Source organism: Eschrichtius robustus, chromosome 6 (assembly GCF_028021215.1).
Source record: "Eschrichtius robustus isolate mEscRob2 chromosome 6, mEscRob2.pri, whole genome shotgun sequence".
Lineage (NCBI taxonomy): Eukaryota > Metazoa > Chordata > Mammalia > Artiodactyla > Eschrichtiidae > Eschrichtius > Eschrichtius robustus.
In genome coordinates, this window is record NC_090829.1 from 62,482,204 (window position 1) to 62,498,986 (window position 16,783).

A 16,783-nucleotide genomic window follows, 5' to 3' on the forward strand; every position below is an offset into this window, starting at 1 on the left:
CATTCAAGGAGCTACCAACATCTTTCCCTAGGAGTCAGTCCCAGAGGTGTTCAGAAATAACACATGTCAATGGGGAAAACAACTCCCTTCCAGTGCCTGGTCACAAATGGCCAGAAAACCATAGGCACAAGAAGATATCAACTTCATTAAAAACCAAAAAAAAGCTGTTTGGTCCCCTCTGAAGTCCCCACAAAATTCTCAAAAATTTTTTTAAAACTAAAGCCCTAAAAGGGAAAACATTTTTCTTCTCTCTCTTTGGGAGAAACTATGGGAAGAAAGAGCAAGGGCTTTGGAACCTGGTTCATATCCTACTGCTGCCACTTACTTGCACTGAGACTTGGGGTCATCACCTCACCTCTCTAACGCTGTTCCCTAATCTGTAAGATGAGAACAGTACCACCAATAAGGAAGTGGTTAAGAGCACTAATTCTGAAGCCAGACTGCCTAGGTTTGAAACATGAATTTTTATATAAATATGAACTTATACATTGTGTATTTCTGGGGAAGGGAAGTTACTTAACCTCTATAGTTTCTTAGACTCCTCATTTGTAAAGTAAGAACAATAACAGTACCTAGCGAGTTGATGTGAGTACTGTAGAGTTGATGTGAGGATTAAATGAGTATGTACAGATGTATAAGATGCTCAGAATAATGCCTGACACTTGATAACACTGTATAAGTACTACTATTATGATGATTTCTTATGTGCTTGTCATGAAGATTAAAAGAGATCAAGGTCACAAAAAGTAGCTGGCCTATAGTAAACCTTCAGTAACTCTCTAATATTGGGTAAAAGGTGAGCTTTACCCTAGAAAGTATATGTATGCAAATAAGGCAGAAGATCTAAGCAAATTCTGCAAGATAACATAAATAGCTGATCTGAAGTAAGCATTATTGGGCCAACCCATTATCACAGTTCCACATTGACCCAGGTTCTCTCACTAGAAACATTTTCTAGGCCAGGCCACAGTGCAAGGAAGTGTGGTCCTACTGGTTGGAAGAGGCAGGGATCAGAGATTAAAGAAACAACTGTGGCCGGAATTTGAGGGGCATAACTGTCAAGAGGGGAAGCCTCAGAGAGGAAACCCCAGAAGTTTTCATGGAAATTCCCCTTTAATGCTTAGCCAACTCCTGGGCCCTATGACTTTAGGTGAGACTCCAGGAGTCTGGCAGAGAATAGCAACTGCACATGTCAGAACTGATGAGAAATTATGAAGCTTGCATAGTTCTGGGGAGAGACAATTGGTATTTGGGCCCAGCCAGAATAGGCAGACTTTGATGAACACCCTGGGCATTCAGGTGAAACTCTATAAAGGCCATACTCTAGGATAAATGAAACATCATAGGAGTTTCCACAGGACTAGGGCTACACTCCAGGAGTAAGGACAAAACAGGAATAAACTTGCCCAAAGAAAAACTAAAACCAGGCCTCAAAAGATCAAGGTGAGTCACCAGTATTTTAACTGACAGTGTGTATATGCATATAACCGAATTGCTTTGCTGTACACCAGAAACTAACACAACATTGTAAGTCAACTCTACTTCAATTAAAAGTTTTTTAAAGATGCATTATTTCAACAGAGAACTATAATCCATAATAAAGAATCAAATGAACCTTCTAGAATTACAAAACATCAATGTCTGAAATTAAGAACTCATTCAATTTGCTTAATAGCAGATTGAACACAGCAGAAGACAAGATAAGTGAAACAAGACAGATCAATTAAAAATATTCAAACTGAAACACAGGGGGAAAATGGAAAGAAAAGAATGTAAAGGAGATGTGGGACATGAACAGAAGTCCCAGAAGGAGAGGAGAGTGTATGTTATAGAAACAATACTTGAAAAAATAAGAAATTTTCATATCTGATCAAAGACATCATCTCACAGATTCAAGCAGCTCTTCCAATACCAAGCAGGATAAATGTAAAGAAAAGCTCACCTAGACATATCAGAGCCAAGTAGCTGAAAATTAAAGATAAGGAGAAAGTTCTTAAAAGCAACCGGTGAAAAAAGACACATTACCTTCAGAGTAACATTAAAAATAATCACTGATTTTCAAACTATGGAAGCCACAATCCAATGATATATGTTCAGAGTATTTTTTATTTATTTATTTATTTTTGGCTGTGTTGGGTCTTCATTGCTGCACGCGGACTTTCTCTAGTTGCAGAGAGCAGGGGCTACTCTTTGTTGCGGTGCGCGGGCTTCTCATCGAGGTGGCTTCTCTTGTTGTGGAGCATAGGCTCTAGGCATGCGGGCGTCAGTAGCTGCAGCACGCAGGCTCAGTAGTTGTGGCTCATGGGCTCTAGAGCAGAGGCTCAGTAGTCATGGCACACGGGCTTAGTTGCTCCACTGCATGCGGGATCATCCCGGACCAGGGCTCGAACCTGTGTCCCCTGCATTGGCAGGTGGATTCTTAACCACTGTGCAACCAGGGAAGTCCCTGTTCAGAGTATTGACCTAAAAAACTATTCATTTAGAATTCTATACCCACTGAAAATCTATTTTTAAAAATGAAGGTGAAATAAGGACATTTCCAGACAACTAGAGCTGAGAGAATTTATTACCAGTAAACATATACTTCAGAAAATATTAAAGGATGTTCTCCAGGCTGAATGAAGTTGGAAGCATGAAGGTGTAAGAAAGAAACAGCCTGAAAAGAAGGTTTAGGAAGTCTTTCATTCCTATCCAAAAAACAAACAAACAAACAAAAATACCTGGTTAAATTAAAAACTCATATTTGTCCTTAAAAACATAAGAGAACTTGAAGACAAAGAAATTTAAATGAACAAATTCCAGAGAGAGTTAAGACCTTCTACAGTGAGCAAATACTGGAGGAGGCTTTCATAAGAAGTGGCAGTCGCCTACTCTGGTAATAGGCAAATGAATGTTCCTAAAAGGAAATAATCCCACATGGTAACCTCAATCTCCAAGAAGGAATACAGGGCACTGTATACATTAAATATATGGATAAATATTATCAACTATGCTTTTATTTCACTAAAAGACTACTGACTATTCAAAGCAAAAATAATAACAAAGTATTAAATATAATATATATATAAAATGATATGTACTGTAACACTAGAGAAACCATTGCTTTTCTAATAGAAGAGTTAAAATGGAATACTGAAAATATTTGAATGATTCAAAGGTAGGCAGGTGCTATAGACTGAATTGTGTCCCCCTCAAATTCATATGTTAAAGCTGTATCAATGTGACTGTAACTGGGGATAGGGCCTGCAAGGAAGTGATAAAGGTTAAATAAGGTCATAAGTGTGGAATCCTAATTCAACAGGGCTGGTGCCCTTACAAGAAGAGGAAGAGACACCAGAGCTCTCTCTGCCACATGAGAACACTGTAAGAATACAGCTGTCAGCAGTCAGAAAGAGAGCCTTACCAGAAACGGAATCAGCTAAAACCTTGATCTTTGACTTCTAGCCTCCAGAACCATAAGAAAAGAAATTTCTGTTGGTTAAGCCAGCAGTCTATGGTATTTTGTTACGGCAGCCAGAGCAGACTAATATGGCAGGAAAGGAGGAGTAAAGGAACAAGTCACAGATGGTACAAATAGCAAGATGGTAAATTTAAACACAACCAATCTCAATAATCACATTAAGTGGAAATGGTCTATATGACTCCATTAAGAAGGTAAATAGTGTCAGGGTGAAAATACTGATTACAAGAGATAGTGATTACACTTTAAACGTAAAGACAGAGATACATTAAAAGAAAGAGGATGGTAAAAGATATGCCATGCAGTCATTAACCATAAGAAAGCCAGTGTGGCTATATTAATATTACAAAAAGTAGGGTCAAAGACAGGGAGTATTGGCAGAGATAAATGATTCATAAAAATAAAGGAGTCAATAGATAGCTAGTGGGAAGCTGCAGTATAGCACAGGGAGATCAGCTCGGTGCTATGTGATGACCTAGTGGGGTGGGGTGGGATGGGGAGGGTGGGAGGGAGGCTCATGAGGGAGGGAATATAGGTATACATATAGCTGATTCACTTTGTTGTACAGCACAAACTAACACAACATTGTAAAGCAATTATAATCCAATAAAGATATATATAAAAATAAATAAATAGTTTATTAGGAAGATATAACAATCCTAAATGTGTATGTATGAAGTAACATTGACTCAAAATACATTAATAAAAATTGAAAGAACTAAAAGAAAAATAGTTAAATCCACAAAGTTAATGATTTTAACACTTCTCTCCTAATAACTGATAGAACAAACAGCTAAAAATCAGCAAGGATATAGACGACTTTGAAGAACTCAGCATCCATTCTTTTTAGAAGGACACGGGACATTCATCAAATGGTCCATTATCCTAGGCCACGAAGCAAATTTCAACAAATTTTAAAGAACTGCAGTCATACAGGTTGTATTTCTGATCACCATGGAATTAAACTGGAACTCTATTATTCTGTTTTATTTTTCCATTTCCTTCCCCTCTCCCTCCCTCCATCCCTCCCTTCCTTCCTTCTTCCTTCCTTCCTTCCTTCTTCCTTCCTTCCTTCCTCTCTCTCTTTCTTTCTTTCCAATCCTTTTCTTTTTTAACTGCCATTGTATTTTTTTAACTTCTTAAGGTAGAAGATTGTATCATTGATTTTAAACCTTTCCTATCTTCCATTATAAGTATTTAAAGCTATAATTCTCTCCTAAACACTGCTTTTGTTACATCATGTAAATGTTGATATACTGTTTTCATTATTGTTCAGCTAAAAGTGTTTTCTAATTTCCTTTATGATTTCTTCTTTAGTTTATGGATTATTTAGAGGCGGTTGCTTAGCTTCCAAATATTTTTTTTTTTTTCTAATCAATGATAATAAAATTCAGAATAGTGGTTTCCTTGGGGGAGGGAAGGGGTAGGAGTGCAGATATTGATAGAAAAGAAGCAGGAGGAAACCTCCACAGAAATATTCTGTACCCTCGTCTGGGTGGTTGTTACATGCTGTATAGATAGGTAAATATTCATTGACCTATACAGTTGAGATGTGTATACTTTATGTAAATTATAACTCAGCTTAAAAACCCAAGGAATTGGGCTTCCCTGGTGGCGCAGTTGTTGAGAGTCTGCCTGCCGATGCAAGGGACACGGGTTCGAACCCTGGTCTTGGGGGGTCCCACATGCCGCGGAGCAACTGGGCCCGTGAGCCACACCTGCTGAGCCTGCGCGTCTGGAGCCTGTGCTCCGCAACAAGGGAGGCCGCGACAGTGAGAGGCCCGCGCACAGCGATGAGGAGTGGCCCCCGCTCGCCGCAACTAGAGAAAGCCCTCGCGCAGAAACGAAGACCCAACATAGCCAAAAATAAATAAATTAATTAATTAATTTTAAAAAAAAACCCAAGGAATTAAATAAATTCAAGTTGTGAAAAAGGAAAAATATCATACAACTTAAAAACAACGATCCGTACTTATCGAGTGCACAATAGGTATCAGGCACTGATCAAAGGGCGTACAACAATGACCAAAACAGTTCTGTAGTACAGCAAAAACAAACCAACATTAATAACAACAATAAGTTTAGACAATGACAGCTACTTTAATCTTCAGCTCCTATCATTTATCAGGCATCTTTGTTTTTTATCTTAATCTCATGAAATAGATATCGTTGTCTCCATTTTACAGATGAGGAAACAAAGACTGATAGAAATAAAATAACTTGCCTGATATCACACTAGCAAAACTGGATTTCAAACTCAGAGCGCTCTGATAGCAATGCTTACACTCTTAACCCCACCCTATGGCTCCCCTTCAGTTTTTTTCTCACAACAGATGTGCTTGTATCTTGTGGCAGTTTTATTTTGTATATTTTGCTGTTACTAGTGTTTTCTATTTCTTTTCTTTTTTCTTTAAAACAAATAATTATTCAATTCAATGTTCTAAGAGAGCATCTAGGGCTCTTCAGCAAGATGGAGCTGGGAGAGGCTCAGCAATATAATATAGTATGTAAACACAGGATGTTCTTTGATCTATGAAATAAACAGCTGCCAGCATAGGTGGCTTCCCCAGCCAAACCAAGGGCAAATGTTCCTCACAACAAGGCTCTTCTCAGTTCCCTGCAGACCAAGGCCCAAGACCAGAGCATCTGGGTAAACAGGGTGGGATCTGCTGGGAATATACCTGTGTACATAAAGGACTGTGTCTCCTGACACAATTGTGTACAGGCCACAGTTGTGTACGGCCATAATTCAGAAAAAAGAGTTAATGAATCATGACAATGATTTTGAATATAGTCCCTCCCATAAGGAATACATTCTAGAAAACATGCAGTAATATCAACTACTGAGGGGTTTATTTTTCCACCCTATCTGGTTCAACAAAAGGGTCAAAACCTCAACTAAACCAAATGCACAGGAAATCGGGTTTCTAGACAACACATTTCTTTAGGGAACATTTGGCTGTTTTAATCCCTATTGTCCTTTTTAACACTAAGGTCCTGTGATAGATTAGCTGCATGAATACTATTTAATATAATCCTCACAACCAGGTTGGTGATAATATTTCCACTTTATAAATGAGGAAAATCACCCTCAAAGGTGATTAAAACATAATAATAACTTGTCCGAAGTCACACGCTATGTGCGGAGCTAAGATTCAAATCTTCTGACTCCAAGAGCAATGCTCAAGCCACAAAACCCACACTCTCTTAGTGTGGAAAATCTTTTCACACTATATTCCTTCATTTCCAGTCTTAGTAACTCCTCTGTAACAAATATAATTGAATTTTTGATGAGTCAAAATTTGAATATGACTAAGTATAAATATATGAGTGTAAGAGATTGAGGTAAATGTGTTCTGACCCCAAAATACCAGAGCAGTTTTGTGGTTGCTATGGTCCATGTTTTCTTAATTAAGCTCTAATATTAATATATTTTCTATGATTTGCCTTTTTCAGTAAGCTAGGTATAGAAAATATTTAATTAACTGAAATTTTACTTCATGGCCATGAGACTGAGTCAAATGTAGGGCGACCAACCATCCTGGTTTGTCCAGAATACCCTCCCCAACGTGGGTGGGCATCATCCAACCCACTGAGGGCCTGAATAGAACAAAAATTTGAAGGAAGAGGGGATTCATGCTCTCTCTCGGTCTGAGTGTTGAGCTGGGACATTGATCTTCTGCCCTCAGTGCTTCTGACTCTCAGGCCTTCAGATGCGGACTGAAATCTACAAAATTGGCTCTTTGGCTTTTAGGCCTTCAAACTAAACCACTGGCCTTCCTGGGTCTCCAGTCTGCAGAGGGCAGATTGTGAGACTTCTCAGCCTCCATAATTGGATAAGCCAATGCATTATAATAAATCTATACCTATATCTATATCTACATCTATATCTATATATCAGGGTTCTCTAGAGAAACAGAACCAATAAGATATATATTGATATATATCAAAAAAAGATTTATTATAAGAATTGGCTCATGCAGTTATAGAGACCAAAAAGTCCCATGATCTGCCATCTGCAAGCTAACGAACCAGAAATGCTAGTGGTGTAACTCAATCCAAGTTCAAGGCCAGAGAATGGAGGAGCTGATGATGTAAAGCCTGATCTGAGTCTGAAAGACCAAAAACCAGGAGCACTGATATCCAGGGGCAAGAAAAGATGGATGTCCAAGCTCAAGTAGAGAGAGAATTCACCCTTACTCTGCCTTTTTATTCTATTCAGGCACTCAATGGATTGAACGATGCCCACTCACACTGGGGAGGGCAATCTGCTTTACTCAGTTCATGAATTCAAATGTTAATCTCTTCCAGAAATATCTTCATAGACACATCCAAAAATAATGTTTTACCAGCTAAATGGGCATCCCTTAGCCCAGTCAGGTTGACTCATAAAATTAACCATAATATATATACATATATCTTATTGGTTCTGTTTCTCTGGAGAACTCTGATTAATACATAGGGAGAGTCAAGAAAAGAGAGGATGGGGCTTCCCCAGTGGCGCAGTGGTTGAGAATCTGCCTGCTAATGCAGGGGACACAGGTTCGAGCCCTGCTCTGGGAAGATCCCACATGCTGCGGAGCAACTAGGCCCGTGAGCCACAACTACTGAGCCTGCGCGTCTGGAGCCTGTGCTCCGCAACAAGAGAGGCTGCGATAGTGAGAGGCCCACACACTGCGATTAAGAGTGGCCCCCGCTTGCCACAACTAGAGAAAGCCCTTGCACAGAAACGAAGACCCAACACAGCCAAAAATAAATAATAAAAAAATAAATAAATAAAATAAAAAATGTACTGTGTGAATACAATTGTTTAAAAAAAAAAAAAAAGAAAAGAAAAGAAAAGAGGGGATGGAGATAAAACCATTCCCAGAAAAGAAAAGTTCACCCTAAGTGCAAAGATACTGAAAAGAGTCCTCGTACCTCAGGGTACTGACTAGAGAAAGACTCAAAGAGGCAGTGTTGGAAAGACAAGCCTAATGGGAGAGAAAAGGAAATGAAAGGAGAGGTGGTAACTGTGTGGTAAACACAAAAAGAAGCAAGAGGTAAAAGTTAGCATCCTACAAGACAAAAAAAAAAAAAAAATCAAGGATACACACCCTTCCCCTTAACTTCCAAAAAAAGTTTTTTAAGTCCACCAATAAAAGAAACTATATTTAGCTATACTAACAAAAGATGGTGTTCTTGAACTAGGAATCTTATAAACCACCCCAAACCACCAAACCTGTTTATTAATTGCAAAGATGCAAGCAGTATTCATCTATATAAGTACTATAAAGGGGAAAAAAAGAGAATAAGAATCAAAACTTTTTAACTTCAAGAGAATGAGGAGACAAGCCACAAATTTTTTTTAAAGAAAATATTTACAAAAAACATATTGGATAGAGAACGATTATCCAAAATACAAAGAACTTTTAAAATTTAACAATAAGAAAACAAACCACCCAGTTAAAAACTGGGCAAAAACCCAAAACAGATACCTCACAAAAGAATATATACAGGTGGAAAATAAGCATATGAAAAGATGTTTAACAACACATGGCATTAGGAAATTGTAAGTTAAAACTACAATGATATTCCACTATACATCTATTAGAATGACCAAAATCCTAAGTACTGACAATACCAAATTTTGGCAAGGATGTGGAGAAACAGGAACTCTCATTTATTGCTGGTGGGTATTCAAAGTGGTACAGTCACTTTGAAATACAGTCTGGCAGTTTCCTACAAAACTAAACATACTCATACCATGTAATCCAACAAGTGTACTCCTTGGGATTTACCTAAATAAGTTGAAAACTTATGTCCACACAAAACCTCACATATGGATGTTTACTGCAGCTTTATTCATAATTGTCAAAACTTGGAAGCAACCAAGATATCTTTCAGTAGGTGAATGGATAAACTGTAGTACAGCCAGACAATGAAACATTATTCAGTAATAATAAAAAATGAATTGTCAAGTCATGAAAAGACATGGAAACTTAAATGCATATTACTAAGTGAAAGAAGTCAGTCTTAAAAGGCTATATACTGTATGATTACAACTACATAACACTGTGCACACTGCAAAGCTATGGAGACAGTGAAAATCAGTGGTTGCTAGGGGTTGGGGGGTGGGAGCATGGGACGGATGAATAGGTGGAGCACGGAGGATTTTTAGGGCAATGAAACTATTCTGTATGACACTATAATGGTGGATACATGTCAACATACATTTGTCCAAACCCAAAGTATGTAGAACACCAAGACTGAACCCTAATATACATTATGGACTCTGGGGGTTAATGATGTGTCAATGTAGGTTCATCAGTGGTAACAAATGTACCACTCTGGTGCTGGATGTTAATGGGGAGGTTGGGTGTGTGTGGGGGGCAGGGAGTATATGGGAAATATCTGAAATTTCCACTCAATTTTGCTGTAAACTTAAAAAAAGTCTATTAAAAAACTTTTTAGATAATGAAAATTCCTGCAAAAAATTAGTCATTAAGCAGACAAAAAGCTGTAACAGCTCTCCAAACTGAATTACATGTCTATAAACAATCACGTAGGGGATGGGGCACAGGTGACACTTTAAATAAGAAACTCAAATACCAAGAACAGAGATAGGACTTTTCTAATATGTAAAGAAAAGAAGAAATAAAGTCAGAAAATTTTTCTGATTGAAGTCAGAAAAATAAAAGGAGAAGCAAAATCATATGAGAAATGGAGTCTAAATAACAAGATACCAAGGAATAACATATGTGAACAAAAGTTTAATAAGGGACAGTAAATAGCATAAAGAAAACAAACAAGTGAATGAAAATGAAAAAAAAAGGAAACAATAAAAAAGGTCAGAAAGAAAGTGGTGGAAACAGAAGCCAGACTGAAAAAGAACCAACATATTCATAACTGGAGTCCATAAAGACTAAAAGTAACACAAAGGAACAGAAATAATACTTACAAGTATAATCCAAGAAAACTTTCCAAAAACAATAAATGATCTGATTCTACACAAACCTGAAAAGAACTAGCAGGCACCTGGGAAAACTGACCTGAAACAATCAACTCTGAGACATATCCTAGTAAAACTGTTAGGCTTTAATGATAAAGTAAAAATTCTAAGCACCTCTAGGAAAAAGATCAAATAATTTACCAGGAGAAGAGAAACAGGCACCATACTTTTCTAAAGTAGTATACAAATCATGGAGAGAATGGAACAACATTCTACAACAATTCATGAACAAAATGTGTGAACCAAGAATTTTTTATCCCGACAAGCTGGCTTTCAAGTATTAAGGCAATAGAAAAACAGTTATAAACATGTAAAAAAAAAACTCAGGGAATTCTGTACCTATAAGCCCCTTTTGAAGAATCTAGTAAGATTGTCCTTCATCCAATTAAGAGATAACTTGGGGAAACTGCAGCAAAGGGATTAATTTAACATATTTAATGGTAAGTCTAATACTAACCATGGTAGGAGAATAAGATATAGAAATAATCCAAGTTAAAAGATAGAAGGAAAAAGGAGAAGGGGAGAGAAAAGAATAAGTTCATTGATTGTTGTATAAGCAACAGGTGGCAATCAATGGATATTACTGAAAACTAAAAAACCAGATAGTAAATCGTTATATTTTAGAAAAGGGACTAAGGGCATTAAAAAGGCATAAATACAAGGACAAAAATCACAAATCTTTCTAAATATCAAAAGAAGTTAAAAAATTAAAAAGCAAAGAAAACATATCATGTAGAGAAATACAGTAAATATAACATAATACATCTAGTAGTTGTAACATGAAATCTATGTTGCTATTTTATGGGGGTGGGACGAATTGGAAGATTGGGATTGACATATATACACTACTATGTATAGAATAGATAACTAATGAAAACATACTGTTTAGCACAGGTAACCCTACTCAATGATCTGTGGTGACCTAAATGGGAAGGAAATCTAAAAAAGAGTGGATATATGTATACGTGTAACTGATTCACTTTGCTGTAGAGCAGAAACTAACACAACATTGTAAAGGAATTATACTCCAATAAAAGTTAATTAAAAAAAGAAAAAAATAATGAAGAAATTGAGATCAAATATATCAGTCATATCAATAAATATGAACAGACTTAATGCACTTAATATAAGATAAAGATTTTCAATTTGACTAACAAAGTAAAAACTGACTATATACTGTATCCAAGAAAAAGATCTAGAACAAAGTAATTCAGAAAGGCTAAAAATAAAGGAACTGGCAAAAGTGTACTAGGCAAATGGAAACAATAGCAAGGGATTTCAGTCTTGGTATCAAAGTAGAATTTAAGCCATAAAGCATTAAACATCACAAGAAACACTTTGTAATGCTTAAAGTCACAATTCACAATGAAGATATAACAGTCATAAATATCTATGCTCCAAATACCCTAATAACCAGTTTTTTAAAGCAGAAACTACAGGAGACACAAGGAAACAGACAGAAATACATTTTACATAGGAGATTTTAATACACCACTTTCAGTACAAGACAGAATAGACAACATGTCAATAAGGTTATAGAATACCTAAAAACATAATCAAAAAGGAAGAGCTAATTGATATGTATTAGACTTTACCTCCTGATAATACAGGATTCATCTCCTTTTCAAGCACACATGGAACATCCACAAAAATTGGTTATGATATAGGGCTACAACGAAAACACCTGAAATTTTAAAAACCTTCTATTAAACAACTCTTCAGTCAGGGGGAAATATAAAATATAATTAGAGAGTTGCTAAAATACAGTGATAACGAAAATATTGGGGGTTGGCCAAAAAGTTCGTTCGGGTTTTTCTGTGTGATCTTGCAGCAAAACCCAAACGAACTTTTTGGCCAATGCAAAACTACATATCAGAATTTATGGGCTACATTCAAAGCAGTGATCAAGAAAATTCATAACACTCAAAAAAAGAGAAAAAATTTTCAACTCAAAAAATGAGAAATGGGGCTTCCCTGGTGGCACAGTGGTTGAGAATCTGCCTGACAATGCAGGGGACACGGGTTCGAGCCCTGGTCTGGGAAGATCCCACATGCCACGGAGCAACTAGGCCCGTGAGCCACAATTACTGAGCCTGCGCATCTGGAGCCTGTGCTCCGCAACAAGAGAGGCCGCGATAATGAGAGGCCCGCGCACTGCGATGAAGAGTGGCCCCCACTTGCCGCAACTAGAGAAAGCCCTCACACAGAAACAAAGACCCAACACAGCCATAAATAAATAAATAAATAAATAAATCCAAAAAGTTTTAAAAAAAAATGAGAAAAAAAAAAAAACCAACCCAAAAGAAAGCACAACGAAGAAGATATTAAAGATAAAGGCAGAGTGAATAAGGTAGAAAAGAGAAAAGCCAATAGATCTAATTAAAAAATCAGAATCCCATTTTTAATTTTTTTATTTTTTTATTTTTTTATTTTTATATCTAATAGGATTTTTATTGTAGAAGACATTGCTAACAGCCTACCCAATCACCATCGCCATTTCTCCATCCTTTGCAGAATCCCATTTTTTAAAATAGATCTTTATTGGAGTATGATTGCTTCACAATACTGTGTTAATCTCTGTCGTACAACAAAAGGGATCAGCCACATGCACACACACATCCCCACATCCCCTCCCCGCCTAGCCTCCCTCCCACTCTCCCCATCCCACCTCTCTAGGTCATCGCAAAGCACTAAGCTGATCTCCCTGTGCTATGCTGCTGCTTCCCACTAGCTAACTATTTTACATTCGGTAGTGTATATATGTCGCTGCTACTCTCACTTCGTGCCAGCCTCCCCCTCCCACATCCCCCGGGTCCTCAAGTCCATTCTCTATGTCTACCTCTTTATTCCTGCCCTGCAACTAGGTTCATCAGTACCATTTTTTTTTTTTTAGATTCCATATATATGCTTTAGTATACAGTATTTGTTTTTCTCTTTCTGACTTACTTCACTCTGTATGACAGACTCTAGGTCCATCCACCTCACTACAAATAACTCAATTTCCTTTCTTTTTATGGCTGAGTAATATTCCATGGTATATATGTGCCACATCTTCTTTATCCATTCATCTGTCGATGGACATTTAAGTTGGTTCCATGTCCTGGGTATTGTTAATAGTGCTGCAATGAACATCGCGGTACATGTCTCTTTTTGAATTATGGTTTTCTCAGGGTATATGCCCAGTAGTGGAATTGCTGGGTCATATGGTAGTTCTATTTTTAGTTTTTTAAGGAACCTCCATACTGTTCTCCATAGTGGCTGTATCAATTTACATTCCCACCAACAGTGCAGGAGGGTTCCTTTTTCACCACACCCTTTCCAGCATTTATTGTTTCTAGATTTTTTGATAATGGCCATTCTGACTGTTGAGAGGTGATATACCTCACTGTAGTTTTGATTTGCATTTCTCTAATAATTAGTGATGTTGAGCATCTTTTTATGTGCCTCTTGGCCATCTGTATGTCTTCTTTGGTGAAATGTCTATTTAGGTCTTCCACCCATTTTTTAATTAAATTGTGTGTTTTTTGATATTGAGCTCCATGAGCTGTTTGTATATTTTGGAGATAACCCTTTGTCTGTTGTTTCATTTGCAAATATTTTCTCCCAATCTGAGGGTTGTCTTTTGTCTTGTTTATGGTTTCCTTTGCTGTGCAAAAGCTTTGAAGTTTCATTAGGTCCCATTTGTTTATTTTTGTTTTTATTTCCATTACTCTAGGAGGTGGGTCAAAAAAGATCTTGCTGTGGTTTATGTCAAAGAGTGTTTTTCCTATGTTTTCAGAATCCCATTTTTTAAATTAACAAAATAAATAAGCCACTAGCTCACTTAATCAAGGGGGGGAAAAAAGGACAAAGCACAGATAAACCAACCAAGAAATAGCACAGGGAAAATAACCACTGAAACACAAGAAAATTTGTTTTAGGAAAATTACTTTGCATACCTCTATGCAAATAAACTTAAAAACCAAGACAAAAATAGGTAATTTCCTAGGAAAATACAGTTTACCACAATTGATCTCATTAGAAATGTAAAGCTTAAACAGACCAATGTCCATAGAGGAAATAAAGTTATCAAGGCCCAGATTCACAGGAGAATTTCACAGAGGAATTCAAATCATCAATGACTGTATAAAGCCCCAATGCCACAAAAATAGTTTCCAAGCCTAAAAACTGAAAGAAAATTTCAAAATGCTATTTATGAAGCAAGTATGACAACGATACCTAAACCTAATTCAGTACCAAATAAAATTACCAGTTAATGGATATGATGGTAGAGCTATCCCATTGACAATAGCAACAAACATAAAATATTTAGGAATAAACTTAACAATAAATATACAAAACTATGTCAGGAAAATTTTAAACACTCCTAAAAGACACAAAAGTAGATTTTAACAAATGGAAAGACTTTTCTTGTTCTTGATAGCATGATTTTAACATCATAAGTATGTCACTTTTTCCTGAGTAAATTTATAAATTTAACAGTCTCAATGAAAAGACCAACAAGTTGTTTTTCTTTTTTTTTTTTTAAATGGAGATAGACATAGAAAGACAACAAGAAAGAATAGTAGGAAAACATGAAAAAAGTAAGCAAAGCTTAAGGACCTGGGAGGGGAGGGGGAATTAATCCTAGAAGATACTAAACATATTTAACTCCTCATAATTAAAATAGAATATTACTCACTTATGAATAGGCAGACCAATTAGCTCTCAAATTACTGAAGTGAAGATGAGCTTTTAAAATTAATGGTGTTAGGATAACTGAATAGCCATCTGGGAAAAGATAAACTTAGATCTACACTTCATATCACACACAGAAATAAACACCAACTGTATCAGGGCTAACTGTAAAAAGTGAAATCATACTGTATTACAAGAAAGCTTGGGTGAATTCCTCTATAACCCAGGTATACGAAAGTTTTCTGACAATGACTCAAAATCCAGATGCAATAAAAGAAACACTGATATATTTGATGACATAAAAATTTCACATGGCAAAAAATATCCTAAGCAGAGTTAAAGGACAAATGAAAAACTGAAAGAAAATATATAGAACATACATCACAGATAAAGGGCTAATATCCTTAATCCATAAAGAATTCTTAAAAGTGACAGGAAAATAAAGATAGAAAACTCAATGGGAAAAAAGAGCAAAGGTGTGAACAGACAATTTATATATATATATATATATGTATTGTATATGATATATACAGTATATACATATATTAAAATGTAAAGTGATAAAGAGATGAAAAATACAAAAGGAAGTTAAAGACACAGAAGAGAGATTCAGAAGATGCAATGTCCCTCTAATTTGAGTTCCAGAAGCAGAAAACAGAGTTGTAGGAAAGAAATAAGCAAAGAAATGACAGAAAAAAAAATTCTAAGCCTAAGAGAGACTTGAATCTTCTGTTCAGAGGCCCAGCAGAATGAAAGAAAAAGTTTGAAATTTCAAACCTGCAAAACGTAAAGAAAAAACCCCAAAAGCTTCCTATGGGGAGAAAGAAGCAGCTTACCTATGAAGACTCAGATCCTTGTTACAAGGATCAACCTTTTATCAGTAACACTGAATGCTAGAAATCAATGGATGAATGTTATTTTACATAAAAAATTCCATACTCAGACAGACTGTCAGTCAAGTGTGAGGTCAAAGTGAGCCATTTTCTGACATTCAAGATCTTGTAAGATTCACTTACCATACACCTTTTCTAAAAAAGAAATAATTTGAAAGTTTTTTTAATGAAAATGAAATCCCAAAAAGAAAGAATGACCTTCCCAGAGACAGAATAAAAAGCAATCCCAGGTTGACAGCCTGTAGATTTACACAGCAACCACCTTGAATTATAAGAGTAGCTCAGAGAGGCTCAAAAGAATTTGTCTAATGTATGCATTTGACAAATTCTATGATAAAGAATCCATAAGATATAAATAATGCAATAGATATATACCATTCTATAAACAAGAGAAAAAAAAGAAAGGCAATTAGAAATGCTAGGGGAAAAGGTATATAAAAAGTCATTGTCCGAGTCTGAAATGAATTAAATTGTGGCATGATTTTGAGCAACCCATGGAGTATGAGAAAACAGAACCTATTTTACCTTAACATTTATAGCATTCTCCTTTGAGTGACACAGGTTTAGTGACTTAGGATTACATCTCTCACTCTAGATGACCAATTATATTACATATATAAATGCATTCTACTGATTTCTATTATTTAGGATCAACCTATAATCAAAGAAAAAAACATTTATAGTAAGATGTAAAATACATTATAAATCTTAGTAATGGAAAGAAATTGGAATATAGGTAGAAGAACTTGAAGGATGAGAGTA

General features: G+C 36.2%; 1 protein-coding gene across 1 annotated transcript in view; it reads right to left on the bottom strand.

The window, feature by feature from the left end:
* MCF2L2 (MCF.2 cell line derived transforming sequence-like 2) overlaps window positions 1-16,783 on the bottom strand; it is a 193,402-nt gene that overhangs the window by 167,388 nt on the left and 9,231 nt on the right. The window lies entirely within an intron of this gene.